We start from the raw sequence: 10,046 nt of genomic DNA, 5'->3' as shown, positions 1-10,046 counted from the left end.
GTCCGCTGCATTCCTGAGGGGAATGAAGAAGACTGCTGATGCTGCCAAGAAATTAATAAAATTATCAGAAAACAGACGGTATTTCACCGGGTTTCAGTCGAGCTAACTGTTGACAGGCGCAGTGAATGCATTGTCGACAGGCTCTGGTGATAGTTCTAATCACGAAAGTGGCCAGAGCATAGCACTGTTGCCTTTGACGGCTTGAAATCACTTCGCTTCACAGCAGCGATTCGCTTCGTGGAGAGCTTCTTTTTTTTGAGGGTAATAATGAAAGATCACATCGTCGCGGCCGCGGATGTTCGTGCAGCCGAGGGCTGCGCAGAACGCCGGCATGATCGGTTCACCGCTTCATTCGATGCTGCACACCTTTCTTTACCTCACCACAAACATAAAAACGCACAAATAAATAAACACACAGCAGCTCGAAGCAGCTTATGGTGGCACGCACGCAGAAACAAGCACGGCCGCGGAGGCTGTGAAGCGACGGATCACCGGTGTTTACGTCACCACTCCGCGGTTTCCGGTTTTGGCTCGCATCGTCAGGGTCATCAGCAGCGCTCGGCGGACCGCGGGGGGCGGAGCTACCGTGTAATTTTAAACGGCGATTACGTCGCTCTTAAGTTATGAATCTGTAAAAAAATTTCACCCGCACTGACTGACATCGCACAGTACGCGGGCCGCTAGAATTTCGCCTCCATCGAAATTCGGCCGCCGCGGCCGGGATCGAATCCGCGTCTCGATCCCGTTCAAAAAGAAATTCCTCCGTTGAATACCGGTAACTTGATTATAAAAGAGTGAAAACTGTGGCGCCGTTGAGGCTACGGGTTTCACTGCGGTACACAGCGTTCTCTTTGTGGGTGCTTGTCGACCGACGCCGAGTAAGCGATCACGATGACGCATCAGAGATCCTACAAAAAAAGAAAAAAAACGATAAATTGGACCACGAACTCTGTTAGTGGTCGTTTGCTGCCCCTCCGTGTGCTGTTGCTTCATCACGATTGACGTCACGGCCAAACGGAACGGGAGACGAAATGAAAGTTTACAAAATACTGCTCCAGCGATCGCATTCCCATCGGCCTACGCGTCATTGCGGTACTCTTCGGCTGCGACATATCGGACGGCTTCGCTTTTTACACAAGTTCCCCGTAGAGTTATCGCCGTAGAAGAAAAACTAAAACAAAACAAACTACAGAGAGTGTTTACTACATTCGAATCGCAGCGAAAGGGCGGATTTGTGCTACGTAGATGACTACGGTGAGGAGGCAATGCCGCGGGACGGAGGAGATGGAAGTTGATGAAGATGACGCTCTCCAATGCACAGCGCGGCGAGTGTAACACACACACACACACACACACACACACACACACACACACACACACACACACACCCACACACACACACACACACACATACACACACACACATATATATATATATATATATATATATATATATATATATATATATCCTGTCTGCAAATAACCGTGAAGAATAAATACCACGAAAGAAAAAAAAAAGGGGCGATAGCCTAGTGGTCTTGCTGAGCAGTCCTCAAAAAGAGATCTGTTCGCGTAGCCGCGGGTTCGACTCCCAGTCACGGATATTGATTCAATTTCTTTTTCTCTCTTTCATGGTTTGACCTTCTAACTCAGTTGACTGTCAAATTTCCACGGTCCGCGATTGAAGCCCAAGGTCTCGCGGAGCTTTCGCTTCAAAACAACAAGGGATGCTATCTTACTCAGGCGCGCATCGCGAATATATCCGCAGAGCTGCCTCGGCATGCGATATGACGTCCCGCCGTTGTAGCTGTCATTTAAGTACCTAGCTGCGACCCCACGTTATGCCGGGAACCGTTTATATGCTCAAATACAAGTGGCATTTCAGTGGTAGCAAAGGAGTTGAAAAGCCACTTACTGTATCCCCTCTGAGCACAATTTTAACTAGTAAAGCATGTCTTTGTGGCCAGCGTTTACTGTACGTGTATAGCTAAATTCGCAGAATTCACCGGCACTGAGCTTCTGCCCAAAGTGGTTTATGAAGTGATTGTGCGTAGCTGTTCGCGGGAGATTTAATAGCAATGAATGACCGTGCGCATCTATATAGTAGCTAGTGATAATTTACTTCACACAACATTCGTACGGCTTTTGTGGCTGTGTGTGTCCTTTGGAATGGGACACGGTCCGGTTTGCAGCATTTGTGGACGTGTTTAAACCGTCGGGCATATCCTCTGCCTCCGTCCTCGCTATACGATGTCCCTCGCTTACGTTCGCGCTTGGTCTTATGTCAGCTGGACGCCATACCATTACCGGAAAAGATGATACGTGCACCGTTGCACCATCGCTCAATGACGGAAAAAGCACTTCGACTGCTGTAGCAGGTCCTGTATAGTCGAGAGGCTCGAGGGCCCGTTTACGAAATTCATGTTGACTGCATTGTATGCGCTTTACCTGATGTCTTCTCTTCTTTTTTAGCTTCGATTTAATCGTTCCGTTCCTCACACCCACCGCGGTGGCTCAGTGGTTACGGCGCTCGGCTGCTGACCCGAAAGGTGCGGGTTCGATCCCGACCGCGGCGGCCGAATTTAGATGGAGGCGAAATTCTAGAGGAATGTGTACTGTGCGATGTCAGTGCACGTTAAAGAACCCCATGTGGTCGAAATTTGCGGAGCCCTTCACTACGGCGTCCCTCATAGCCTGAGTCGCTTTGGGACGTTAAACGCCAATAAACCAGTAAACCAGTAAACCGGACGTAAGTCAGGCTGACCTCGGTGCCTCTCTTTCCACTACTTTCTTTCTCGTCAGTGCAGCGAAACTAAAAAAAAAAAAAATCGCCGTAATGAGGCGGCCGATAATTATACCGGCGGTCACTATGTACGACTTCAAGTAGACCCCTCGAGATAATATCTATGCTTATTTGCATTTACGGGCATGTTAATGATGACGGAAACTACGCTACCGTCTTCGAGCTTACGCGAAATGGAACGCAGCCGCTTGAATATCGAAATTAAATTCACGAGACAGGGCGGGTGTCGGTCCAATTTTTCGCTGACTATATACAGGCCATTCACGAAACTCTCGAAAAAGCTGACGTTTACAGAATTCCCCTCTTTCCTTTTTTGTTTGGCGCAACAGGCATTACGTGCGTTTTTCGTCATCGACAGCGCCTTGTTCATGCGTCTCATTTCTTCTCCGGTATGCATGGTGCTGTAGTTATAACTGCAGCGCGCAAAAGAAGTCTTGTCCGTTTAAACACGTGTATACGACGCATTCCCCGTCAGCAACAGCTGTTGCCGCGGCACACGGCCTACGCGGCTGTTACTGGTCTGGCACGAGAGATGGAATTCGATATCCCAGCTCATCACCGGAGCTGTTGACGACTAGACCGTTCTCCCGCTCCAGACGCGCCTTGCGGAGCGGCGCGCAAGCGTGCGATTGAGGCCACTGCGCTACACTGGGTCCGGCGACAAGCAGACGCCGATGACGTCTGCGCAGTATCCAGTATCCAGTTTGCGCAGCCCAGTATCCTATCCAGCGGAACTGCTCTAGTACAGTGGCTATCGGAAGCGGGCCTGAGGAAGGTTGAACCGAAATCTTCTTTTGGGCGAGTTGGTTCGTCGCTGATGAGCACGGAAACGAAAGCTTACACGATGAAGCGGACGCACCATTTACCTGCACCCCATGCACAGCCTGTCGTGCTGCCTAATTCTGAAACATTTCTTTTCCTGACTCATTACTTTGCTCCTCTGCCATCGGCTATCGAAGCTTTGATACCAGAGCCGGCGTATGACGTTGCTTACTTGCTACTAGCTCAGTCGCCACAGCATGTGGCGACGGGTGGCAGAAAGGTTAAGAAATAAATCGGCACAAGAATCGTGAAATGGTACGGCTCCAGGTCACCCTTGCGGCGCCTTTGTTCTAATTAGTTGCTGAGAGGTAAGTCTGAAGCCTGCCTGGAATTCCGAGGACAGACAGCATATAGCCGAATGACCGTCATGTGACATACGACGTCGGTATAAACTGCTAAGACCTCTACCCATTGATTAAAATCTGCAGTTTGTCCTGTGAATGAGCACACATTGTTGAAAGAGTACGTTCGCGGGCTCCAGAAGTTCGATAATGCAATGTCTCTTTTGGAGAGTTTTCTCAGCACATTGTCTATAGCACAACTGTGCCAATTTCAAGCTTGAAACTCTCACTTGGGCAACGTATACTGCAGATGCGGCCTTTTTACAAAACACGTATCGTCCAGTGTGTCGTGCTTCATCGCATGATGTCGAGCGCAAATGGAAGACGACGGCTAAGATCAAATGTGACCATAAAAACGCAAAAACAAAGCCAACGGAGGAAAACAGTTACAAACGCCGGTCTTTATCGCTTCTGAAGAGTGACTCATCGCAATTTAGAAACTACAATCAATTATGCAAGTATTTCGTATCTCTGAACTGGCATCTTCACAATCTGCAGTTCGCGTTCCTTATATGTCCCCGCCAGTGGTGAGGGGCCGTTGTGTTGTTGACTTCTTGTGGCAGCTAGAGTTCCTCTCCATAATCCCTCGGTAGATCGGGCGTTTAGAGCCAGTTTATTCGCAACAGAGGAAAAAGTGAAGAAAAATGAAGCCGGTCCTCGATTTCTTCACTGTGCGATACGAGAAGCCGAGAGGGTGCGTGAATCGAGTCGAACGGTTAACGGATTCACGCCTGGGTGAGTACGGAGCAACATACTCGCACACGCCCTGCTATGAGAACGCGTTTCTGCGCCCGCCAACTTCGTGAACCTGCACGGTGCTTCTTGTTTTACACATCGAATGACCGAGCTCTGAGCGCGGATAAACCAGCAGGAAATAAAAAACGCACGCCACCGAACGCGGCTTCATATCTGTCGTATATTCCTTAAAACATTGAATCCGCTACGCGTTGTACGCGGTTGCGCACGGGAGCGGTTTATTCAGAAGGCGTAAAAAGAAAGAAGAGATGAAAGGAATGAAGTAAACTGATAGCGGCGACCTCTGGCAGAAAGCGAGGAGAACGGGGAAATAAACAAATGCAGGGAAATGGATGCCTGAGACGTGGGCGCGGAGCGCTGGCTGTATGCATGGCTTTTGAGAGTGCTTTATTCACAGCACTTCACCGAGAAGTGTGCTTTTTAAAGCATGAAATTCTTTTAGTTCATGTTTCTGGCGCGCCGGGGGTGACTTTGGCGCCAGTACAAAGGGAGAACACGGAGGCGAACCTGAACGAACTTAGGAGAAATTTTCAGTCACCCCCTGGCGCCTGCGTGCGGCGCTGCCGCCGGATCAACGCACACGTTAGCAAAAGCTTCTTTAGAGTACGCTACGCCACTGCTACTGCGCATGCGCGGGTCACGTAGCTCGTCGCAGCGTCGGACTCAATAACAAGGCGAGTCGCGCTGCAGCCACGTGCGCCCAGCAGCAGGGTAGATCTACATCTACTCTTGGCAGTGAGCTGGACTGTCAGTTTTTTTTTTTTCGCCACTTTTATAAACGTATAAGCGCACGCAACAGTTGCGGCCGAACAACGCCCCCTCCTGAATACGAGAGACGCCATGCAAAGCGGTCTTTTCAACGTCTGAACGGGCTTATTCTAAACGCCCACCCCCACCGGAAAAGGCATTCATGAACTCGCCGTGGAATGAAAGCAGCTGCTGTCACTAAAGGTGGCGACGAGAACAGCTACTGTACGCGCCGAAGTCAGTTGAGATCTCTAAAAGACGTAAATTATCTCGCCACTGATATACAGGGCGTATCATTTTGAAGCGAAAGCTTCACTATTCCATGTAAAACCAAAGTCGCGGACAGGAGGACTATGACCTTGAAGTGAGTATAGGTCAGACCAAGAAGCAGCCGTGGTATAAGCATGGCGTCCTACCACATGGCACCAAGCTCAAGGTCAGAGTGAAAGGTCAGGGCCAAGGTCAAGGTCAAAGGTCAAAGAAAAGGAACTGAGAGGAGCTTCGAAAGCAATGGAAATGTGCATAACTGGCCCCCTGGGACAGTGTAAGCCTTAGTCGCGCTGTAAGCTACGAAACCGATGAAGAGCGGGAGCTTCCAAAGCAAAGGAAAGGCGCATAACTGGACCCTGGGACAGTGGACACCTCAGCCGTGCTTTAAGCGATGTAACGGTAGTGACAAATGTGCGCTGCATGCGTTGGCATTGACAACACTGGCAGAAACGCGGCACTGAAGCCATAGTCCGTCGGTGTTCATTGTAGTTGGCATTGACAACGTTTTAGACTCCGATGATTCGAAGGAAAGGAAGTACGCATAACTGGCTACCTGGGTCAGTGGACGCCTGAATCGCGCTTTGAGGTACGTGGGGTGGTGAGAGAGAGATGTGGGCTGCATGCGTTAGCGTTGACAACGTTTTGGCAGACACGCGGCACTGCAGCAATAGGCCGCAGTGTTCATTGGGTGAGCAAACTCTCGCGATCAACCATGAACTGCCACCTGCCAGGGTGGCAGGGTGGTCGCGCTGCATATCCAGTTCCGGAACGCACTCAACGTTACAGACGCCAAGCCGCGTATAGTTGCCCGATTCGCCATAGCTTTCGCTCTCTAACCAGGTTTAAGAGTACTTAAACCGCAGTTCATTTTTAGCCGCCGCGGTGGCTCAGTGGTTATGGTGCTCGGCTGCTGACCCAAAAGACGCGGGTTCGATCCCGGCCGCGGCGGCTGGAATTTCTTTGGAGGAGAAATTCTAGAGGCCCGTGTACTGTGCGATGTCAGTGCACGTTAAAGAACCCCAGGTGGTCGAAATTTCCGGAGCCCTCCACTACGGCGTCTCTCATAGCCTTAGTCGCTTTGGGACGTTAAACCCCACAAACCAACCAAACGAGTTCATTTTTATTTGATACAGCTTTGTCTATTTTTTTTAATTCTGCGCACTCCAGGTTGAGTTGTGGAACAGGAGGGTGCATCGGTAAAGAACATTTGTAAACAATAATGTATTTACTTGTTTTAATAAACGTTCTGATTATCTGCTTTATAATTACTTATTAAAGAATAAAATGAAACCAGGGAATCCCGTCATTATACGGAGAGACTTATTAACGCTCCAGGCTTTATTGCACCGCCGATCGCTTTGCTTGGAAGCGGTGATTCCAGCGTGAGAAAACAGCCGGCTAATGAGCGATGATGGGCGCGCTCACGTCTGGACGTTAATGGCGCTCGTGTTTAGTGAAGCACGCGTTCAGGCGTAGTACCGACAAAGGCGACGGCATTCGAGGTTCTGAACCTTCGAGCCGATTCTAAGGACAACAGCTGAGACCAATCAATTCTCACTCTGCGTGACTGCAATGAGAGGAAGCACAGCTCGCACGGGAAGCCTATGTGACGTGCAGTAGAGGCGAAAGGGAGGGCTCACTCAAAGGTGAATAATTAACGTACTGTAATCCCTAAAATAAGGCCAGCCCAGAACAGATTGATAACGCTGTACACATTTCAAGACCGCCAGGTATATCCAGATGCCGATACAGACATGGCTTTCTTTAAAATGAAAAGCAGCGTGAACGGCGAGCGTCAGGGACGATTCTTATTATTACTATTTTTTCTCTTTTTCAGTGCACGAGTGGTTATACAATACCGGAGGCGAGCAAGTTCGTTGGTTGCGTCTAGTAAATTGCTTCTTACAAAAAAAAAAAAAAATACCATATGGTTTAGGAATGAACTGCATTTTTGGGGGGCTGTGTTACATGAACAGTGAGGGCGAAATTTTAAGAGGTGCGTGCGATGTCAAAAAGGGCACAAATAAAAAGAATTTGCAGAGGTGCTCTCACGCGCAGTCCGCCCAATCATGGCGCGCTACTGCATGAAGTCATTCTCAACGTCACGAGTTTGGCAGCTCTCCGAAGTCTTTCCGAATTTTTCGGATTAAAAAAAGATACCTTTTTTTCGAGGCAAAAGGGACGGAGAAAAAAAAACCACAGTACGGTTACGAGTGTGTAACACGAATATTTGAGCGTTAACTGTGGTGTGACAGCGAAGAAAGAAGTTGGGCGCCAGGCAATGAGACGCTGAGAGCCGTCCTTGTCCGGCGGTGGGTTTCGAACCTAGGCGGACGCCCGAGCCGCCGAACCACCCTTCACCTCCCACCCTCTTCTCTCGTCCACTTTTACAGCGAAAGCTGGGATAGCTTTGTAGAAGAATTTTGTAGAAGATCTGTGGTAGAAGCACTTTAGGGGGTATACAACGGCAGCCGTGTAGTGCATTATGAGTAACGCGTTGCGCGTAACGCGTTAGGTGGACCCCACCGCCACGCACTGACGGGGACAAAAGTCTCCAGGATGCGTCATCGGGAACCCAAGCTGATAGCTCTGTGATTGGCCGCTGGCTGGAGGCTATACTTGTCAAGACAAAAGTCAGACTCGCGTGCTATGATGTGTGCGCTAGCGATAGCAGGTGATCGCTAACAAACATGACGGCTATTAGCCAAAATCGCTTGTCGCGCGTCTTGGAGAATTTTGTCCCCTATAGTACCTAAAAGTATGATTGAGATGTCCAGTGACCCAGTGAGCCAGTTATGCGCTTTTTATTTCCTCAAAACCAACGGAGTCTAAACCCTGCGTTGGTATGAGGTGGCGGTGGTGTCCACCGCCACCTCATAGCGAGATAGTGTGTCCACTGACCCAGTGAGCCAGTTATGCGCCTTTTATTTCCTCAAAACCAGCGGAGGGTTAAGACTGCAAATAAGACGACACTGTGAACAAGACTATTTGCTTCGTGCAAGCGGACCCTGGAGCCCGTGGATTGTGCCGAGAACGCGGTGACCGCGTTTCGACGGAGACGAAAAGCAAGAGGCGTCCGTGTGCTATGCGATGTCAGTGCACGTTAAAGACCCCCTGGTGGTCGATATTATTCCGGAGACCTCCACTACGGCCCCTCTTTCTTCTTACACTCCTACCTTCCTCCCTTCCCTTACGGCGCGGTTCAGGTGTCCGCCGAGATATGTGAGACAACTGCTGCGCCTTTCATTTCCCGATAACCAATCATCGAGCCGAAGACTGCAGGCGGAAGAAGGCCGAGTATGCACGTGAGCGTATGGACGCCAAAATGGGTCTGTGAGACGCCCGACCGAGCAGTCGCTTGTGAAACGTCAAAATGGGTCTGGCACTGGAGACCTGTCGGCTAGCGCATTAATGAGCGAAAGCTGATTAATGCACTAGCCGGTAAGCTTAGCTCTAGTAATTTTCTCTCTCTTCCTCCTTTCTCCGAATAATGTAGGACGAATTTCTCTCCCTTCACTCTGCTACCTGCCAACAAAGGCAGTCTGCAGGTGGCGCTGCGGACGACGACGACGTACGACGACAGCGCGAAATTAGGGAAAGAGCTAATGAGAGCTAACGCTCTAAAATTGCAACTGGCCCGATTGCTTGGACGTGCTAAAGAAATGCACAAGTGAAAAGTCAGGAATGAAATTAATAGTGAAATGAAGTAAGCGCAATAAAAAAAATGGTGGTCGATTTGAGCAGTTAGGCCAAATACGAATTAGGTGCGCTAGCAGTTTGGTTTTTTCCCTTCTGTTATTCCACAGGGATCGGCCCGCCATTTCACCCTTCGCTAATAGTGTGAGGCAGCACTATGGCGTGTATATGGATAATCTATTGGGTTGCGCGGAGAATGGTTGCTGTGGAGCTGTTCGCTCCACGTCGTTGAATCCCTGTCTGGTTTTCAAACATATGCGCCGACTGCGGGCGTGTAAAGGACGGCAAAGCATTAAGCACAGCCTTGAAGCTCAGCAAAGGCTTGCTTCCGGGGACGAGGCTGCAGCCATACCATGCAACCTGACGTTGACGAAAATATAGCAAGAAGGTTGTCGCTGCAAGTGATGAATTTGTAATGAGTTTGTAATATTTGATTGGTTAGCTAGTTCTGGATAGGTTCTTGTTGCCCAGTGTTTTCTTTCACTTCGACTAATGACGTTATGAATTTGTGCCTAAAGTTTACGCATTTCTCAGTTTATTTTCATCATTTATTTAATTAATATATTAAGAACCATTGAGTCATTCTTTTCACCGTATTCGCTCGACTAGAG

This window comes from Amblyomma mixtum, chromosome 3 (assembly GCF_055824585.1).
Source record: "Amblyomma mixtum isolate Tamu chromosome 3, ASM5582458v1, whole genome shotgun sequence".
Taxonomy (NCBI): domain Eukaryota; kingdom Metazoa; phylum Arthropoda; class Arachnida; order Ixodida; family Ixodidae; genus Amblyomma; species Amblyomma mixtum.
The sequence above is the reverse complement of the archived record's forward strand: the minus strand, read 5'-3'. Positions refer to the sequence as shown.